The sequence below is a fragment of the Chelmon rostratus genome, chromosome 13, assembly GCF_017976325.1.
Source record: "Chelmon rostratus isolate fCheRos1 chromosome 13, fCheRos1.pri, whole genome shotgun sequence".
In the NCBI taxonomy this organism is placed as follows: Eukaryota; Metazoa; Chordata; class Actinopteri; order Chaetodontiformes; family Chaetodontidae; genus Chelmon; species Chelmon rostratus.
The window spans coordinates 21,014,199-21,035,329 of NC_055670.1; the positions used below are offsets into that span (position 1 = coordinate 21,014,199).

General features: G+C 41.4%; 1 protein-coding gene across 2 annotated transcripts in view; it reads right to left on the minus strand.

Moving 5' to 3' along the window:
• hdac4 (histone deacetylase 4) overlaps positions 1 to 21,131 on the minus strand; it is a 122,658-nt gene that overhangs the window by 86,193 nt on the left and 15,334 nt on the right. The gene's annotated exons all lie outside the window — the stretch shown is intronic.

Here is a 21,131-nt window from a genome sequence, read left to right on the forward strand (position 1 = left end):
GCTGGCTTACACACCCACACACTGACTCACAGAGGACATGGTCAACTAAACAAGTCCACCAACAAATCCAACAGTGTGGTCCTTCTGGCAATAAAGCAATTGCAATAAAGAAACTGTTACGTTGTACAAATCAATATTTCTCCACGAGGAAAAGCAAACACTTTTCAAATAACTGCTGGCTGCCTATGATCCGAAGATAAGATACATTTGACAGAAAAAGAAAGAGTCAGAGGCATCATAATAATTGAAAAATACTGTCAAGTACAGGAAACAGACAAGAGAGAAATGACATGAATATAGTGAGAGTGCTGGACCAGAGGGGGTGATCCCAGCATCCTCAGGTGCTGCTCGCAGGACTGCAGGATTATGTTTGGAGTCAGGAGTAGAGCCCCACACTTCACATCTGCAAAGAATAGTGTGTTGTGACTGAATAAATAGAAGCAGGATTGAGGCTGCCATTCATACTGGAAAAGCTGCATGGCAGGGTGTAGACTCATCACGTCTTCTGCACAGTGCAATGTTATGATAGACCTTATGTTATGCTAGACCTCTACAAAACACCTCTACAAATGACAAACCGTCCAGTGTTGAAGGATGACAGTTTTTGCGCTACCTTAAAAACGTACTTCTATTATGGAAAGAGACACTTGCTTCAGCACACTGTCAGTGACTTGGTTAAAATGTATGTGCTGGGAATGTTCTCAGCAAACCGCAGCCAAGCATCAGTATCTTTCTCGAATCACTGATGATTGTAACTGGTGCTGAAGCACAGCGCCTGTCTGAGGGAGCAAAGGGGGCTGCTAACATCCCAGTAGCTCAGCAGCTGGTGGCCTCCTCCTTGTCTGCAAACTATGTTCTGTTTCCAACATCTGTCTTCTCGTACTCCAGAATGTGTCCGATCAGTAGCTGTCCCCCACTAATAAAATGCATCCAGCGGGAGGAAGAAAAAGCTTCAAAAGCATTCCTCCAGTTGATATGGGAGCCTCCACAAATCCCAAAGTTCCCTCCGGTCTCCATTTTCAGCACAAATACTTCCTGTGTGTGTGAAACCCCATCACACCTCACCATCACGCTCCTTTCTCCTAAATTAACTCGCTCTACGCTCATCTCAGCCAATGTGCTTTTCCCTTCCACTAAGGCACCATATCTCTAAAGACCTTCAAAGAATTGATTTTAGAGTGACCCCGTTCGACTTTTAGCTTTGCATGCTTGGCTCTGCACATTATGAGAATAGAAATGTAATTTCTAGAATTTCTAGGATTAAAAAAAAAAAATTCATAAAATAATCAAATAATCAAATGAAAATCTTCATAAGATTTAGGGTTTTATGGAAAGCAAGAGGTAAATATTTTCATACACACAATACATTCCAATATTAAGAGTTGTGTTCGTACACAGAGGTCCATGTTATTTTCACGTTAATTTCATGTTAATTTCATTCGGTTTCTAATATAAAAAATGTACCGACTGACAAAATTCCACATTCCACAACCACATGTGTAACCAGGCCAACACATGCATTTTAAAGCCGGGGATACTAAAAGAGACTGCAGCTGTACCAAAGCATCTTAACTACCATCTCATGGGTAATACAACTGTTGTTTTCCACACGTGTGTGATAAAGCATACAAATTAACAAGTTAACCACTTGAGCTCTATGTTGTAAGTACCTTTTCTTTCTTGTTACTTCAACTGGATGTTTGAGCTTCACTGTGCAGGATGACGTTTGTGCAGAGTTTGACACTTGGAGGCTGCTCTCACACTCATCTGCTGCAGGGGGAAAGACTCTCTGTGCGCACATTCAATCTCAGTTACACACCCGAACACGCTAGCCGGATATGTGACATCACAACTAGTTTGGAGGTGAATCATTGTTTAGTATGCAACTTACACGAGTGTGACTTAGAAACTAAAAACCTTGAGCGCATATAAATCATGAATGGACTTTTAGTGGAGCAGGAGACATTCTGTGCACAGCACTTACACTTACGAAATCAACATATTTTCATGCAGCAGATGTAAAATGCAGAAATTTAACTTGCATCTTTTGTATTTATGTGTCTAAACTTCGCATTGTGTCAACAGTGTACCTGTAGCGGTTTATTTAATCAGACATAAATAATATCTAACCAACAATAATTTTTGAGAAAACCCACCTTTCTACGTTCCCTGAGTCAAACCCTTGATTCCCTTTTTATGAACAATCATAAGATCTTGCATCAACAGGGAATAATTCACACTAAATAAAGGAGATGGTCCCACAGTACCATTTCAATGAAAAAACATTATAGATGGAGGGTCTTAAAAAAGGCTAAAGATATTACTCATTAATTAGATGTGTTACAAAAATATTGTTTAAGGGAACGGTGAGCAACAAAGAGTAAGCCTAATTAGTTGAGACCAGTTTAAAACTGTTGTGAAAACAAGACTATGTGTACCAGTCAGGAAGTGCTCGTACATTCCTGGAAGGAGGAATAACAGGTGCAGCACCGAGACCAGCTGGTCAGCAGAAATAATCCAAACACATCAGCCTTACTGCACCACAAGAAATAAATCCTGCAGAAGTGGGCGTAGGTGTCAGTTGGCAATTTTAAATTATCTCCCGCAAAGCTGTAAGTTGGAGTGGAAGAGGAAGGAAGGAAGCAGAGGAGGAGGAGGAGGAGGAGGAAGAAACTGGAACTGCAGAGAGGGGGGGGGCATGAGAATTAATACACTGAAAGGTAGCACAGACTTTAAAACAAAGACCCACCTTTTAAAAGATGAATATGAACCAGAACGTTTTTTTATACAATAAGCCAGTGCATTCCCAGTAATTAGGAAGGAATTTCTTACATGTGGCTCACTCTGACGTCAATCCTGTACCTTCCCAGAGTTTGCTTTCTCTTCCCCAGTGCTGTGAATGTTTAGCGTTAGGCTGCTTTTGGCAAAGCTCCCGGACTTGGGTGCTAGGAGAGGTTTGGGGGGAGGGTGGGGTTTCTTTGCTTGTTTAAAAAGCAAGCAAGGATGAGCATGGTAACCTCAGTTCAAGTATTTGGCTCTCCTGTGATCCTGCTCTGTGTTTATGTGTATGTTGGCAAATGCCACTTCAGTGGAGCCGAGAGGTTTAAAAAGTTTGAGACATGCAGAGCAAAGTGCTTAAAAGTCAGAGAAGTTCTGCGACATCTTAACCGACAAATTCTGGACTGGACTGTTGTGGAAGCGCTCATCTAACAAAATGATTGTCTTTTGCAATGGCTGTTTTGCAGATTTGTGGTTGTTTTTTGTTTCAGTGTAGGACCTGGGGTGAATTCCTGAAATCTCAGTCATGAAGTTTCAGATTTTTGACCTTAAATGCTGTCATATACAAACGTTTTATCAAAGGTAAATTTAGAAAACTCACAAGAAATCCACATCTTTATCAAATCCCTGGTGCATGTTTCTCTAGAAATCTACAATATCTGTTAAGTCCATTAGCTAAGGAGATCCAAGTTTAGCTCCTTACAACAGTAACTGGGTCACTGAGTGCTGCATGGTACAGCAATCATCTGATACAGGTCATACTGGGGACATGCTGCTTTTGATGAAAGTTCAGGGGCGGCAACATTCACATTTAGAAAATCATTCTAACATCGTACAGTCAGGTCCTGTAGAAATAATGCCTGTAGGCATGCAGCCGGAAACAAATCCATGACTGACTTATGGCACATTTCTTTTAAAATAAATGGAAAAGACCTGAAACTCATCCACATGTTGAGGACTTTACAGAGTAGTTTGTTTTTGTTCTCTCTTTGCAAGCTGCCAATGCAAATAAATGAATGACAACAAACCAGGGCAGGGTTATGGTCGACAGCGCACGTCCATCCTTTGTGACAAGAGTAAGCATCTAGAGCCATGAATCATGAATGCATGTACAAAATTTCACAACAATTCGTCTGATAGTTGCTGATCTATTTCAGCCTGGACCAAGTGGTGGACAGACTGACCAAGAGACAGAGCAACAGACCGGCATTGAGCCTTGAGCCTCGCAGCTGACACAGCTCAAAATAACTACTAATTCTGCACCATGAAACAATATGACCTGATGTCCTTTAGTGCAAGTAAACACTGGGCCATACATTTAGCTGATGACAGTCAACATTCAGTCAGCACTGCATCATTAAGCTAAAACAGTCTCTTAGTGACATTATACACAGCAGCCATCTGCTTCGCACTGTGATCTCTGTGGCTGCTGAAATTGAGACAATAGCTGAAATGCAATCAGTTTGGAAGAAGAGGTGTGTGTGTATGTGTGTGTGTGTGTGTGTGTGTGTGTGTGTGTGTGTGTCTGTGTGTGGTTTAGGCCTGCGTTCACCAGCACGTCACATAAACCAGACCAGGGGATTATCTGCAATAATACTGACTCACTCAGGTTTTAACGAGAGTTTACTGTGGGATTACCGAGCAATCTGATGCTGAGTGGATTGCGCTGTCATTGTGATTATTATTATTATTATCCATCATAGTGGGTTCTGTGATTTATGCGGTATGTTTCCATTACCAAGTGTCCTGTTTGCACAAGCACTCTATGTCACATTACACCTGAACTGCACGCCTGGATAAACAAATAACTTTTTGTTCCTGAAACAAAGCAGCAATTGTACATTTTCCACTTTAACAGAACGCTGTTATCATGCAGACTGACCACAACTGGTTCAAATATTTGTAATAATATTAAAGGTCCAGGGTTTAGTGGAATCTAGAATATGGTAGAAATTGTACATAATATTTAAAATTATGTTTTCATTAGTGCATAATCCGCTGAAAATAAGAATACTTGAGTGCTAGTTACCTTAGATCAAGTTCTTTATATCTACAGAGAGTTCAGGTCCTCTTCCACAGAGTTTGCCATGTTGGACCACCATGTTTCTACAGTAGCCCAGAACGGACAAACCAAACACCAGCTCTAGAGGGCACTTTTGTGTTTTTGGCAGAAACCATAGGGTAAGGTGAGGTGAGTTGGTCGCAGTCTGCAACCTCACCACTGGATGGCACTAAATCCTACACACTGGACCTTTAAGACATGATTGCACTGTTTCATTTGATCCACAAAAGGCATTTTATGGTCAATTCACTGGACTTAAAAATTATCTAATGGCTCTTAACAATGGTTACATGTGTTAAATATTTTTTTGACCATTACCAAAGACTGAGACAAAACCCCAATAAGTTCTTCTTTGATAACCAGAATGTTCTTGTATCCACCCTCTCTCCACCAAATGTCTATGGGAACATGCCAACTGTGGGGATACTTGCTTTGGGTTTAGTTTATTTGTTTTTCCCCCTCTCTACGTGCCCGCTGCAGGTTTGCTTGAGCTCCTTCGTTGAGCCTTGTGTGTGGATTCTTAGTTCCCATGCCATCTGATGTCAACAAGCTCCTTCAGCAACACTAATCCACTCCCCAAACTCCCCGAGATCAGTCAGCAGTGGTAGCAATCTGAAGGACAGCCAAGTTTCGCACAAGTGTTGTTTAAAGCTCAAGATCACCTCATAAAAAAACGCAGTACTCCCCTAACAGACTGTGCTGTCCATCACTTCAGTAGACTGAAACAAAACTGAATGAAGCAAAAAACTGCAAAAGCCAAAAATGTGAATTGAAAGACAATATTTGTCACATATGGACTAGCAAACAGGAGCAATGCTGTCTGTAAATGCAAGCAGTTGAGTGATGTTGAAGTAATGAATTTCAGGGCTGTTTTTTTACCTGCATCTATGGCAACAAGATAAACATTTGAGCTTTTTTTGGGTAGAACTGTGATATTTGAGGGTTTTTTTAAATGCAGCTTTACGCATTTTTTATGCCTTTATGCTGGTGACAGCTTTGGCCGGAGGCATCTTGTTGTCAAGTTGTCCGTCCATTCTCATGGACAAGATATCTCAGGAACTTGAGGGTACTTTGTCAAATTCAGCACAAAGGTGGACTCAACTACGAAATCGAAATCGAATCTGGTGGTCGAAGGTCACTGTGACCTCATTTTTGGCCATAACTCAAACATATCAGAAATGTCTCATAGGATAAAAGGATGAAACAATGACATATTTTAGCCAAAAGGTCAAAGGTCAACTTCACTGTGACATCATAATGTTCGGCAAAAACACTTTTCTGGCGATTACCAAACACCAAACTTGGGAACAGGAGGGGAGATTATGACCATGATGTTCCACATTTGGTCTGATACTGAACAGGTGACACTAATCTTGAGCGTCCACCTCGAAACTGTGGTCATTGTTTGGATCTTCTGTGCTGCCGGGTTGAAAATCCTAATTTTATACAGTCAGTAGATGCTGTTTGAAATCTCAAGGCTATTTGAGATTACTATGCATCATAATTATTGTCTCCCTGCCACCTTTGTGTATAATTTAACTACTCAGTAAAAGATTCAACATCTAAACATGTAATTTATTTGAAATTATAACTCAGACTTAAATTAGTCATAGCAAAGGAATTCAGTTTTATATCCAAGGACATTCAGATCACACTCGATCCCTTGGTGGACGCTTTCTCTGTTCAGATATCTTAACTACAGAAAAGCCTTCAAGGTCAATCTCTTCACTCCTCTCCACTAGTAAGTAGTCCATTAGCCAGCTCATCTTTCCTTGAACTGCTGGGATATTTGGAAAAGCAGTAGTGGGGAAGGCTGGGCTGAGATGACAGAACAATCAACATGGGTCTCTGACAAGGCAGAGCACTGCCATTACTTTCATGTGAGAGGATGGGTTAATTATAAGATTTGGTTTCTAATATGGAGCCTGTCAGAGGAAGTGCAGAGCTTATAACCGGTAATTAGACATAAATCGTTTGACTGAAGCAAATGTAGAGAGGTGGGGGAGGAGGTGGGGTCGAGTAAGATCAGGCTTTGTCTGTGGTACGGGGGTAGAATATATCATCCCCTGCAAACAAACTGTAAGCTTTCAGTGTTTTAACGGCATATTCGTGGCAGGGCGGGGCGGTATGAATTGAATTTTATATGGTGGTGTATTTTGATTACTGACTGCTAAGAATATACCATTCTATGCTGCATGGGGATCCAATCCTATCATTTACTGACTGATCAAATAACATCATACTTTTGTTTCACACCTAATAAGTGTTTTGATTTGTGTAATTCATCGCAGTGGAATACAGTTCATGGAGTTAAACATAAATGTTGTGTGTGTGACTCTGCATTTATCTGACATGCAGGATCTCAGAAAGCATTACATATATATATTATAGACAGACGGATCCTTAGTCTTGCTATTAACCTATACATGACGATGCATGTATTATTTAATGCAGTATTAACTGCGCTGGTTGACATGCAGTGAGTTTCATTGTTCATTGCTGTGCACTTCACGCGATGTAAAAAACAAATTCATTAAAATACAAACAGGATTATTAAGTCTGATCTTACCTACTGCGTCAATATTACCAATCACACAGGTCACTTAATAGGGTAACTCCAGGGGTGAAAAATGCAGCTTTGTTCTCCAAGAGAAGCAATCTGGTCGTGTCCACTGTTTCATAAAGTTTTCACATACTGGCCTGATGAAACATTGGCGAGGACGCTGCTGAAAGCCTCGCTGAGCAGCTGAGCTTGCTGCAGATTTTAAGTGGCTGAGATGACAGTAAGATGACACACAGGCAATGAAATGTCAGGATGTGAGTCATACTAATGAAGCAGTGACTGAATAAAGGTAGAATAAACCTCTCTGGAACACTCTCACACTAACTAATATATTCACAGTGTGACTAAACACGCTACAATTACGGCCTTTGACTGGTAGATTTTAAAGCGCCATTTCATGAACTGTCAGTCATGACAGCTTCACTTTTCACATAAATGGGAGACATGAAAGGGCCTGTGATTGTGCTTGCCCTGGACAAGTATACGAGGAGTTTATCGTCAGACACTAACAGACAGGCACTGAACCCCACACACACACACACACACACACACACACACACACACACACACACACACACACACACACACACACACACACACACACACACACACACACACACACACACACACACACACACACACACACACACACACACCCTCTACGATTGGCTCAGTCCCTACACCAATTTCTCCCTCTAATTACAATTAAAATAGTCACGCTTGTTTTCATGCAGGATAAGCACACTAGAGCAGAGCTGAGAATGGCTCGCTTGTTTATTGTGGTCATGTTGACAAAAGGGCCTTCAATAACGGGGGCCTACGTTCAGCCTGACCTTTGCCAGTGGAGATAGAGGCTTGCTCTTCCTCTGGCCAGAATATTAGCAGATTGGTTCCACATGCCATCTCGGAGCTAAAAGACTGCTGGTTTAAACCCCAGCACATGAAGTGCTTTCCACTGCCCATGAACAAGCTTGTTCCAGACTATTTCAAGGATGCACACAGCAGACCAGCTAGGATCACCTCAAGAAGCCACGTCAAACTGACCCAGCACTAAAACTGTGTTTTGACAAACGGCCAGTGAGTGAGCTACGTAAAACACCGAAACCTTAGTGACAAACTCATCTGCATGACAAAAAGCAGTGCTTTTAAACATTTAACTGACACATAAGGCCTAAGGCGCCACTTGGTAATCACTGAGTGCAACAAGACTTCATTTCAAAACTTGGTTTCACACATCAAACAGGAAATCACCAAAGAAGTGGGATTCATTGTCTGGGGACCATGAACATCTGCACAGAATTTCACATCCATCAATCCAATCTTGTTGAGATATTTTAGTCTAACATAGACATTAAACAGACTAACATTTAGACATTAAAACATGTATTTTTTATGGCCAATTTATCTGATTAAAAAGCATTAAGTGTAAATATCAGGACTCAAAAATCAAGTTTATTTTCGTCTACCATGTTGACAGTAAATCCATCAAAACCAGCAACAACACTGCGTATTAACGGCACATTAAGTGACATTACATAGGTCACTAAAGGTCTGGGTGATTACATCATTCAGGCACTGCAATCACGGACTGCTTTTAGATCACTGTCAGCCTAAATACAGGCCTCTACTTCATTGAGTAATGTAACAGGCTGCCTTGATCCTCTGTGGACGTAATACAGAGATCATAACATCAGCGAGCAGACCGAGGATGACACTGACTGTTCGCGGGGAGCTTAAAGCAAAAGTCCAGGTCCAGGTTTGTTGTTATGCAGGGCAGCAGCGGTCACAAACCCTCAGGAATACTGGTTATTCTCATTTGAAGCATGGAATTTCAAATCAGGTAGAATGCACGTATAACACGATTAAAAGGCTTCTTTGATAGAAAACCATAATCACGAACACAATGGTAACTTTCTCTGCTGAGCTTGTAGTCCGATGCGGTTTGTTTACTTGTGTTTTGACTTGATGAGGCTGTGTGTCTGTTGTAGACAAAAGGGGATGGGGGCCCCTTTAGATCCGTGCTTGCAACAAAGTGCCCTCTGTTCTCTAAATGAATGTATGAATAACTTTGTGAGAGAGGAAAACACTTGAGAGGATGGACAATTTGTGTCTATTAATAGTGTCTATAAATAGATCAAAAACATAACCATCTTTCCATTTCCTCTGTGCAGTCGCCAATAATCTTTACGTTTTCCACCTACAGAACTTGACATTCCTTTATTGGTGCTGATAGTTTGGTATCATCGTTAAGATTCACAGGTTTAAAATGCATAATGTGAAAGTGCAGTAAATCTTTAGTTTTAGTGTTGTAGACAGTGTTGAACAGATATGTCACTGATCTGTTTTAGCATGAGCTTGGCCTCAAACCAAGTATCCACGACAGTGCACCATTATGATGCGTGCATGCAGTTAGTCATGCATCAACCAATGTGTGATTTTAAAAATTGGTAGGACGCATTTGCCATGCAAAGTTATTATGATTAAACCTTAATAAGAGCAATATTTTGCTAAGCTGCTACTAATTTGGTTTAACTGCCCTTTTTACATTATAGGGGCTTCTTTTTTTTTATTTAAGTGTACAATGAAGTTGTACGCTTCATTGTACACTTAAATGAAGTGCAGCCCCAAGATGAAGGGGCTGAGGGGATATGTACGTACATATATTCATACCAATACTGTTTGCTAACTCAAAAGTATATTATAAAAAGGTATTTAAAAAGTCCTAATATGTTTACAACATAGCTACACTGACTGGTGAATTTCAGTGCTTCAAAATCAACAAAAGGTTTTGGGGTGAAATCATTTAAGCACAAGCAAAAAGTCTCACTGCATGAGGTGCGAGAAATACAGAACATTTATCTTGAAATGACAGCACATACAATTTTACGTTCCTCCTCCTTCATGTGAATAGATAGCCACCATTAAAAGGCTCTGGCAACCTCCAGCGTCCGAGTGTCGCTTTCTGCACCCAGTGCGTTTGCTACATAATATCTGATTGTTCAGTCCACACACCCCTTTGAGAGTGCATCATTGTCAGGTCAAATAATCATTCCCACGGAAGGACCGGTGCTTGCGTGTATTACAAGATGTGTCAGCATCTTCCACTGCGATTGCATGAAACGCTGGCTGTGTGGCTCGCCGTTGCACGGATGCTCATTAGAGCGTTAGCTCCCAGTGCAATCGTGTGATAATGACAGTGAGGCCGATAGACGCTGACACAAAAATCAGAGTCAGGGTGACAAAACAGATAGTGAACAGAACAGATAGTTTAGCATGAGACAACCATCACTGAGATTTCAGTGAGCTGCAAAATGAGTGAAAACAGCGAGAGAAAGGTGGGAAGAGCTTATTTATACGTGTTAGCTCAAATCTGAATATACCATCTCACCAAACTTTGCTTTAAAGAGTTCCACAGTTTAGATGTTTTATTTCAGCAATGCCCACTGTCTACACAACCTCTCCACTGCTGGCTAACAACAAGCTCAACTTGTTGTTAGCAGCAAAACCAAAGTAACACGCCAGCAGAGAAGGCAAAGCCGTCGAGATGCAAAGCTTTTTGATATTTTACTTTGGTGATGAGCTTACAAAACCACAGGTCACAGCGAGCAATATTTTGATTCAACTAGCTTGTTCACACCAGCTCATTTATCTAGCCAACAGCAAATCCACAGCATACCCTTGGCGTTTCATTTATCTAATAGGCTACTGCTCCTGAAGGCTGAAGTAATGAGCTTGCTATGTTATGCAAATGGATGAAAGAGAAGTCTGGTAAATTACAAATGTGGGAGGACGACAAACCGCGGTTTCATGCAATTTGACTGATGACGAGTGCTGCCGAACTCTGTGATCTTGCATAGACTTCTACAGCAGGGTTCCCGGGTGCAACACTGCAAATCCTTCATGTAGGCTGCCAGGAATGGTGATACGCTAACACTTTCTTAAGGTGAACAGCTATACTGGATAATAATGTGTTATATTTCATGGAAGATTCATTACATTTTCTTGTGAGTTTATGATAAAGATGTTGTGAGTATAGCTTAAAGCATAAATCTACTATGATAACTATGAAGATAGTTAATGGACAGAGTTATTTTTTTCTCTGGAAAAACAAAAAAGAAAATTCCCGTATTAAAGTATGTTTTAGATGTGATTTTGAACCCAATGGCAAGCCAACAACAGTCTTTACTATTACTCAATCATTTAAAAACAAGTTCACTAAAATATGAATGCGATGTGTTTAAAAGGTTCAGCAGGGAGACCGAAGAGAAGCACTAGTTGTTATTCACAAGCCAGGGTGCAAAAGTAAGTTTCCCCCACCAGCCAAAGGGGTAGTGAATGTTCACATTTTACCAACCGCTCTATAGACTACCATTGTTTTTTGGCTGGTGATAGAATAGTGATAGAACAGCCTCTTGCATATCTTACTGGCATTTGGCTGGTGGCTGGAGCTGATTTTTTGCCCTGCCACCAGCTGTTTAATTTGCTGTCATTACCTTCTCTAGTTGCTTAGAGCTTACCTGAAGATGAGGTGACGGATCAGCTTGTTTCCCACAGAGACATTAAGCACTCTGCTGGTCTCTCTGAACCATAAGACGACAGTTCACAGGGTTTGTATTAGTGTTGTTTCTTTCACTAAAGAAACACTTGTTTGAGCGTAAAAATAAAAACACTGCATTATCTATGAGTTTCATTTGCTGTCCTTCAGGTAACTTATGGAATTAAACCTATTAGCAGCGGCTGATAACATTTCATTTTAGTCTTTTTATATTTCAAATAGTGGCCAAACCAACAATGAAAAAACTGGATGTCTTAATTCATTTAAATTTAATTTCAAGGAACCACAGAGGCCAAAGAGAGCGGAGTGGTTTTATCTCCTGTTCTGAAATTTACAGACCTCAGACCAAACTCCCCCGGAGCTTTGATCCTCCTGTGTTTTCTCTCCTCTGTCTTCCTCTCTCTCTCTCTGGAGGGTCTTAAGAACAGATATAAGATGCTATAGATGAGTGTAATGCCAATCTACTCGTGTGTCAGAGGAATTTTTATCAACTTCACTGTTAAAAAGTTCAGCGGTCTGTGTAGTTCACCCTCTGAGGCTAAATACACCCGAAACACAAACTTGGCATTTCGCAACCATGCTGCTATTTGTCAATTCACACCCAAAATACCAAGCATGTTTAGCCACAACACTGGGGCTCACTATACTGTAGGTCACTGCTAACACTGTGCTAATGCTGCGGTTGAATTACATTTTTTTTCATGCATATTACACTGGAGGTGAAAAACACACATGCAAAGAAAACAGGAGAGAACGCCTGATCGGGAATTAAAAGAAACAAAAAGATGTAATAAACCTAAAGTTGGATTTTTCCTGTTCGTTTTACACCTCGGAGGGTCGCTGCTGTTTTCTTGAAGCTATAATGTAGAGTGTCGATGAGCAGAGATCTTAACGGTTATTCATTAAAGGACTGTTTACCAAGCAGGATAGCTTTATTTAAAAAAAAAAAAAAGGCCTTCAAATTACACACATTCACACATGCAAGCTGCCAAGCACAACCACAGGAGTCCACCGTTGGCAGCTGAGCAGCTCCAGTGGAGCAGTAGGAGTTCAAAAGCCTTGCTGAGTAGAAGCCTCTGAGTGAGGAACATAATACGTCCACTTTAACAACCCTGATTTCCCCAGATGAATCAGAGGTATAAACCCAGAAAACTCCTGATTTAAAATCCTCTTCCTCTACCTCAGGCAAACTAGTCATACGCCACTTGGGTCGTATTAGGACTAGTCTCTTGCTACAGACTGAACTTCAACAGTTACTTCGAGACCTGGCGGTGTACTGCTGTCCATAAAAGTTAACATCCAAGTCTGCTCTATGTTGGATTGGTTTCCAGTGCTGCATAGTGATAGAAACAAGTAGATAGGGGGGGTCAGGGTCAGTACAATCATGATCTTCTGAGTGGGCATGGTGCAAAGGGACCCATTCAAAAGCAGAGTCATTAGCATGGTAGAGCGAATCCATAGCACCCTACTGCTGCCTGGTGGTGCTGGGCACACAGACACCAGCTCCTGACAGGAAAAAGACATGAGAGGAGGTCTCAATGAGGTAACCATGTCACCTAATGTTGCAAATGACCATCCAGATATCAGCAAAAAGTGCTTGGGGATTAGGATGCTACTTTGATCTTAAAGTATTTGATGTTGGCGCCAAACTGAGACTGAGTGACCAACGTGGCTGAGTGTTGAAACAGGGAGGGAAGCAGCTCCACATGCTGAGAAAACAGAGGGAATGTAAGGCCATCAGCTATTCTCCTTCACACACACTCGAACACAAGCGCCAAGGAACTAAGTGATAGCCATTACAGGGATGATTTAAGCCACTAAATTTAAACGAATGGCTGTCTCGAGCTGACCTGCTGGATCCAAATCAGCATGGATCAATCTCTTTATGGATCGGTATTTGATCATCTGTTTGTTTTAACTGTTGCAATCCAGTATGCCTGCTGTCAAAAACGCCAATTTTCTCTCCATTAAAACAGTCTGAAAAACACTTGTTTTACTTTTACTATTGTTATTATTTTTTTTTTTTTAGTTCAGCTGGGCACTTGAGCCAAAACAGCAGTAGCTAATTTGATCAATGACTATTTTGTGCCAAAAAAAAAAAAAAAAGTATGACTACAGGGGATGAAATACCTCTCATTGGTCAGTCTGCATGATGTTTAGTTGGCTGATTTATTAGCTCACAATCAGAATTGTGTGCTTTTCCTCTAATAATTTAAGTTTTTATCTCTCTGCTGTGATGAAGTCAACACTGTATGACCACCAAATTAATAAGGACCAGAAGAAATAACTGCCCCCAGTCCTCAACACAGTCCTTTAACTTAGGCACAGCTGAGACCATCTGATGCTTTTATCATTTTTTTTTTTCATTAGAAAAATACAGAAGCAAGTAGCACACTTAGAATAGAGCAGACCTACGATAAAACCAGCATTTTAACTCTGTTTGACAGCTGAGGAGATATTTTATACAATGTGCTATAGATTCAATGAGATTATCTGACTATGTTGAATGTAATAAAGGAGACACTCGTTCATTGATCCACTGGATGTGCTTCAAGCTGCAGCTGATTGATACACTTACGAGTTAATCTCTTGATGCCACAGTTCAAAGACTCCGGTCTGCATTTGTGTTTCCACAGACTTTACATTGAAATGACAGAATCACGAAAAATAAAGATAAGTTTCAGGTCTCTCTCCACTCAGTTTACTCTCTTTCTTTCTCTTTGTATCGCTCCTTCTACTCTCACACCTCTACATGAGTGGGGTAGACAGTCAAATTTCATTTAACCTTACGTGACGTTAAATTACCATCCTTATTAGAGACGCTTGTTCATGAAATCCCAGCAGTACCCACGCTGCAAAACCAAGCCCGAGCTGAGAAGAGTGTTTTCAGGTTTGGTTAGGTTGGGCTGTGTATTGTGGTCTCTTGTGGTGTGGAGGAAGGTGGGGTGAGTGATTGTAATTGATTATAAACCCATGTAACTCCGTAAGTCTGAAAGGCGTAGAGCGGTTTCTGAGAGTATTAAAAGGTGCAAGATGACACTTTTTCTGTTTTTGAACAACTTTCCTGAAGGGCAGGACGTGAATCTTTAAATCAGCACAGTAGCACCGCGAGAACAAATCTGCAGCGAATGCCAATTGTAGCGAACACAACAGCTCCATGGGGCATTTCATGCATTTTTAGTCCACCGCAGCACACAGCCGAGTTTGAAGGCCTCTGTTTCAGAGCTTATCCTGAGATTAGTGCCTGGAAAAGTTCATTCTGCCCTGGGAGACCCAGGGTGCACTGAGCCCTTCCTAACAGGGATTGTGTAACTGCTGGGAACTTTTGATTTTGTTTTGTTCATAGAAGCAGGAGGATTACATCCTCAGAGACCCACCTGACCCGCCTCCCTCTTCTCCGCTGTCCCCTGTTGAACCCATACAGCGGACCACGCCACTCAGCCAGATGGGAAATACAGCAATGCAGGGATTCTCCATCTTACTATACTGGAATTGTTTGCTGCACAGAGGGCTCATAGACAATGACAGAGTGGATGTGACCTCTTGCGTTTCACTCAGACTCTGAGCTTAGTAGCAGATGTGGATCCTTATGGGTTAATCTTCAAGGTCTTGCATGTTCTTAATCTCCATATTTATTACACACTGGACATCTGGGCTGTTCTGTGTCGTGCTGTCAGCCATCAATAGCCGCTGTATCTGTGTATGGTGTCATGAATGCTTGTCTCAGGCCGTTCTAAGTTACAATCATGCTTTCGTCATGGCTATTAAACTCACTGAGTTGTAACTGCATGTCGTTCCTGCAAAGCATTAGCACATGTGGTGTGTTAAAGCTTCGAGGCAACCCACTGAAAGCCAGCCAGAGCAAACAAGAAAAACGGTAGACACAAAAGGTAAAATTATCAGTAAAAATGCAACACCATATTGCCTAATTTAGCTACCAAAGCGACCACGAAATGATTAAATACTAAATAGTGAAAGAACAAAAAGAAGATTGGTGGATCTTTGTTTATTTGAAAGAACAATTCTAAGCATCTCTTCCGGCAGAAGCAAAGCTTTGAATGCTTAATAAATTCTTCCAATGGCTAAATTGCACACTTGTTTCATCTGGCAATGAGATTACTTGAATGGAAAATTCTGGAAAACTGTGGAGAGGAAGACAATAATGAGGCGGTAATCTTATTTCTCCACAGCAGCTTCCATTGTTCTCTTAAAAAGGCTTCTGTTTAGCCTGGTTCAACTGTCATTCCCATCCATCTTTGAATTGAGGGAAAATTTTTGCCGAGCCAAGGATAAATGAGAACAATAACATTTCTGCAGTACTCGAATGCAGCAAACGCAGATAGGAGGGACTGCTATTGTGTCCCTCTGGCTCTTTGGACAATTGCTAGATTGCAGTGGTGACTATGAGCGGCGACTGAAAGCATACAGATCAAGTGAACAGCCTCACGCTCCCTAAAAACTTCTTAAATAACTTCCTCTGATCAAGCTCAACTTATTTTCTCTTCTTGCTTTGGTTGACTTTAGCCATCCTGAGACAACTTCTCAAGCGTTCAGACTAAAACATATCAATTAACACCCGGAGCCTTTTCCCCGTGACGATGGCCCCTGTAAATGAGGAATCATCCGTGGGGGTCAGCAGGGGTTAAGCTCCCTTTTTGAAGATTATGCTTCACTTTCTAGTGGCCTGGCCCAGACACTAGCCACTCTCTTCTAATCCACCACTGCAGGCTTTTGATAGCTCCCACTGCGAGTCCTTATTACAGTTACTGATTAAAACTGAGAGACAGAGAAGGGAAAAAAGACAGATAGGAAATTAGAGTGACAGAAGAGAAGGAAGGGCAAGCGAGAGAATTAAAAAAACACTCCTATTTCAGGAGCAGGAGGCTAAACTATACAGCAGCTGACTTTGATTACCTCTAAATCTAAAGCTTCAGCTTAAATCTGGTTACTCAATACACACTTTTACTTTACTCGAGCTCGGGTCCAACTAATATGCCTAATATGTGCTTTAAAGAAAAAGCCTGAACCCAAATGCGAGAGTCCAAAACATTTAATTCATATCTGACAGGAAGAAGTGTCACCAGAAAAGCTTAAAAATCACATCCCTGCATTTGTGGATCAGCACTGAAGCCTTTAACATCCACAAAGTGCTAATGGCTATATGCTAAAACCCTTAATCCACAGCTGGCATGCTGTGTAAAACATAAATAAAACAGACCGTGATAATTTGCAAATCCTTTTCGAAATAAACTCAACTGTCAACAGCTCGAAGACAATATATTTAATGTTTGACCTCATCAGCTTCATTGATTTTTGTAAATATCTGCTTATTCTGAATTTGATGCAGCAACACACAGAAGCAACAAAAAGCAACAAAAGACTGAATGCTCCAAAAACACCTGTTTGGAACATTCCACAGGTAAACAGGTTGATTGGTAACAGGTGATAGTATCATGATTGGGTATGAAAGAAGCATCCTGGAAAGGCTCAGTCGCTCACAAGCGAGGATGTAGCGAGATTCACCGCTTTGTGCACACATGACTGGATAAAGGATGTTACTACATGGGCTCAGGAACACGTCATAAAACTTTTGTCCGTAAACACAGTTTATTTGTAAATGATTGCATTATGTTTTTATTAATGTTTTAGGCAAAGTCGCAGCTTTCTTGGAATCAATGTTGTAAAGCAAGACATAGCCACAAAATTGACGATGAAAAAATACAGTTTCCATCACAGCTGTAAAAGAAGGAACTTAACTCCTGCGTAATGACGCTCCTGCAGCCCTCCACCAGTCACAATGGAGAAAAAACAACAACACTTTTATCTGGCATCAGATGTTTACACTCCACCATCTCTTGAAAAGCACTTACTGTGCTGTCAGCCCTCTCAATCACTGCTCGCCTCCTCTCTGGTACTGAATAATCTCTGGGATAAAATCTACACATGGCCGTGCTCGTCCCAAAAATTTGACATGAATAATTCACAACCATCTGCCGTGGATCAGCGGTCTGAATGAGACTCAGAAAAGTGAGGAGGTGCGATTCTCGTGTTTATTTTAAAAACCAACTCCTCGCAGCTGCCCCCTCCCTGTACCTCAACACTGCACTGCTGCAAAGACTGACAGAAAGACAACTGCAACTCCCCGCATACCAACCTGCTAATCTAAAAACCTGCAAGTTAAGGTAATGCGTTTCCTTTCGTCCACACCCTTACTGGGCTCGGCTCTTTCAGTTCTTTTGCACGCACGATGTTGAAGGGTGTGAATTAATCTTCGGACGGCGAGATGGATGAAAACGCACATGCAAATGTAAGTTAACGAAATTTATTCACAGGATGGAGAATAATAGCAGATCTGTGCAACAAATAAGTGCAAAGAGACATTCATCTATCTTTGGCTATATCCACAGGGGAAAAGTGTGTATTCTCATTCTGCAAACACACAAGTAGGCAAGAATAAATTGCAGATTCTCTCCAGGCTGCATCTTATCTTATCGTCTCTATAGTGGCTTCCCAACAAGTTCTTGATTCATTTTCAGGTTCTTGTTTTCAAATATAGAGCTCCACATGGTTGGACACCTGTATACATCTCTCACCTGCTCCATCCTTATATCACCAGCAGGTCATGTCCTCTCATCAGACATTACTAGTTGTCCCTCGTGCTTGACGTGCATTCTGCAGTGTCTATTGGAGCCTTTAAAAAGCAGAAGATTCATGTTTTAAAACCTCATGCTGTATAGTGTTTCTTAAGGTCTGTGGTTCCTGTTTTTGGTCTTATTTTTACTCATATGAAGCACTTTGTGGCCTTGCTCTGTGAATGGTGCTAAACTAAATACATTTTACCTAAAGCACCACTATCACCCAGCAACAACTCACAGAGAGGACAGGATGAAGAAGGCTGGGATCGCTCCAAGAAGTGGAACACCAACTTATTCTAGTAAACAATACCAACATCTACTAAACCCAGCATGAGCTTTCTTTTTGGTCAGACTGTACAGGCCTCAGAGGGTTTTAACAAGCTGTACAAGGCCTCCAGCAGCAGACGGCCCCTCTGTCTGTTTGTGTTCCAGGCAGGGGAGTCGCTCTGCATGACGATTTATTGACGCAAGATCCCCCTCAGCCAGGACCTGCCACCGATTACTGCCGCTGGAAAGCAGAGGGGTGGGTCTTGTTGGGATGAGAGAGTTTGTCTGTGTGTGTGTGTGTGTGTGTGTGTTCTAGTTCTGGCTCCAAGGCCATAAACCCTGTTCCAAAATGCCAAGTAGCATGTCAACATGCCAGCCTTTGCCACCCAAGTTTAAGTCAGACAAAGGGCCCTTCAGTGCTCTGAAATGGTGGTTTGAGAATGGGAAATGATGATCTGTCATATATGGAAAAGGGCTTAGCAATACTGCACAGACAGGAGGGCGACAAGGGGAAAATGGACTGCTAACAGGAGGTGAAAGTGAGGACTGAAAGCTTCATTCTTAATTTCGGAGCTCCTCAAGGTGCTGAAAAGTCTGGCAGCCAAAATGTTTTGGCTTAATGCAAAATTTCAACAGAGCAGCCCCTCACCTAATATTTGGTGTTACAGTTCTGTATGGAAAATTTGGCTTCAGTATGAATCATGAGAAATCTGTTTTCCAAAAGTGGGATTATGTTTATCCGTTAACTGACATATTGCTTTTATTGAAACAGTCCAAATGACATGAAAAATGTGCCGTGCTTACACTGACAACTGTGGATTCATGTTGGGACCATTTTTCCACTGCTCCAAGTAGATTCTTGGCCATGGAAGTACAAGCAAGTCAGTTGATATCTATGAAATAACCAGGAAGTTGACGAGCATACTTCAAAACTGACGACGATGAAATTATAATCCTCTTTCCTTAAAGTTATTTTAGTAGCTTCCAAACACTTGAAGGGAAAGGCTTGTGAGAACTGAGGGTACACAGAGCATGGAAATGATCTGAAAAGGAGGAAAATAAAAAAAGGAAATGATGCCCCACACCAACGTTCCACTTACGTAACATGACGTCCTTAAATAAAAGGAAGAAGAAGAAAAGAAAAATCACAGCTATCTGGGCGGCCTAAAACATCCTTTCTGACACAAAGCATTTTGGCTGGTACAACAACACGTCTCTACCCAGAGTTCAAGAGAAGAGGAGGTGATGCCAGCAACCCACATTGTGCCACAGAGGACCAATAGCACCACAACAGCTGAACAACGGCTGTGACGTCATTGCACCAATACGACCAAGAGAGCCAAAGCATGATGGGTAAAGGAGGACACAATTGGCCTTTTGTCCACTTTGGTCTGTAGCTGACAAAGAGGAAAAGTCAGATCTGCACCATGGTTGTGATTGAAGAAAACTTTTTTTGAGTAGACCACATGGGAAGCCCCCATTGGTTGAGGTCAAGCACATCAGGGAATCCATTTTTGAGCATGCAAAGAGAAATCTGCTTTGAAATCGAATTCATGACCAGAAACGACCTTGTGAGTGTCATGCATGCAGGGAGTTCCTTAACAGATTTTTTATTTTTTTAATGGACTGATCTTTACGCTAGAAAATGCTTCCCACATGTCCAGGAGATGCCCCAAACACAACACACACTTCATCTGAAAGAATCACAAAGACACAAGATACTGAGATCGATGAGACCTCTAGTTGAACTGGTACATCAGTAACATATACTGCGAAACCATGGGTGAAACATAAAAAAAATGACCTCCAACTTCCCAGTGAAGCTAATATAGGATGCAGCTAAAGGAGTTAAACTGGCCGACTGCTGCCTTTATAGACAAAATGTAGGCTTGCATACAAACAAAGCAGCAAAAAAAACAAAAAAAAAAACATGCAATATGCCCAATTTATTTGGTAACGGTTGGTTGAGCATTCTGTATTATTGCAACAAAAACAAAAAGAGTCACTTGCACCACACTCCTGCCTTTCCACTGTTTTCTCTCTCTCGCAGGTGCTAGAACAAGTTTCTCTGCAGCTAAATTTAGTCGTGACACTTTCCACAAACACACGGCTCACTGCTTTGCTCCACATCACACTTTGCACACCAAACCGTTTCCATAACTGCAAGGACACGCTTCTACCTCACTTCCATTACCTGACTCAAGACTGTGTGGCTACAAAATCCATGTACAATACGTCCATGTCACAGTGCACATTGTGACTACAGACAGC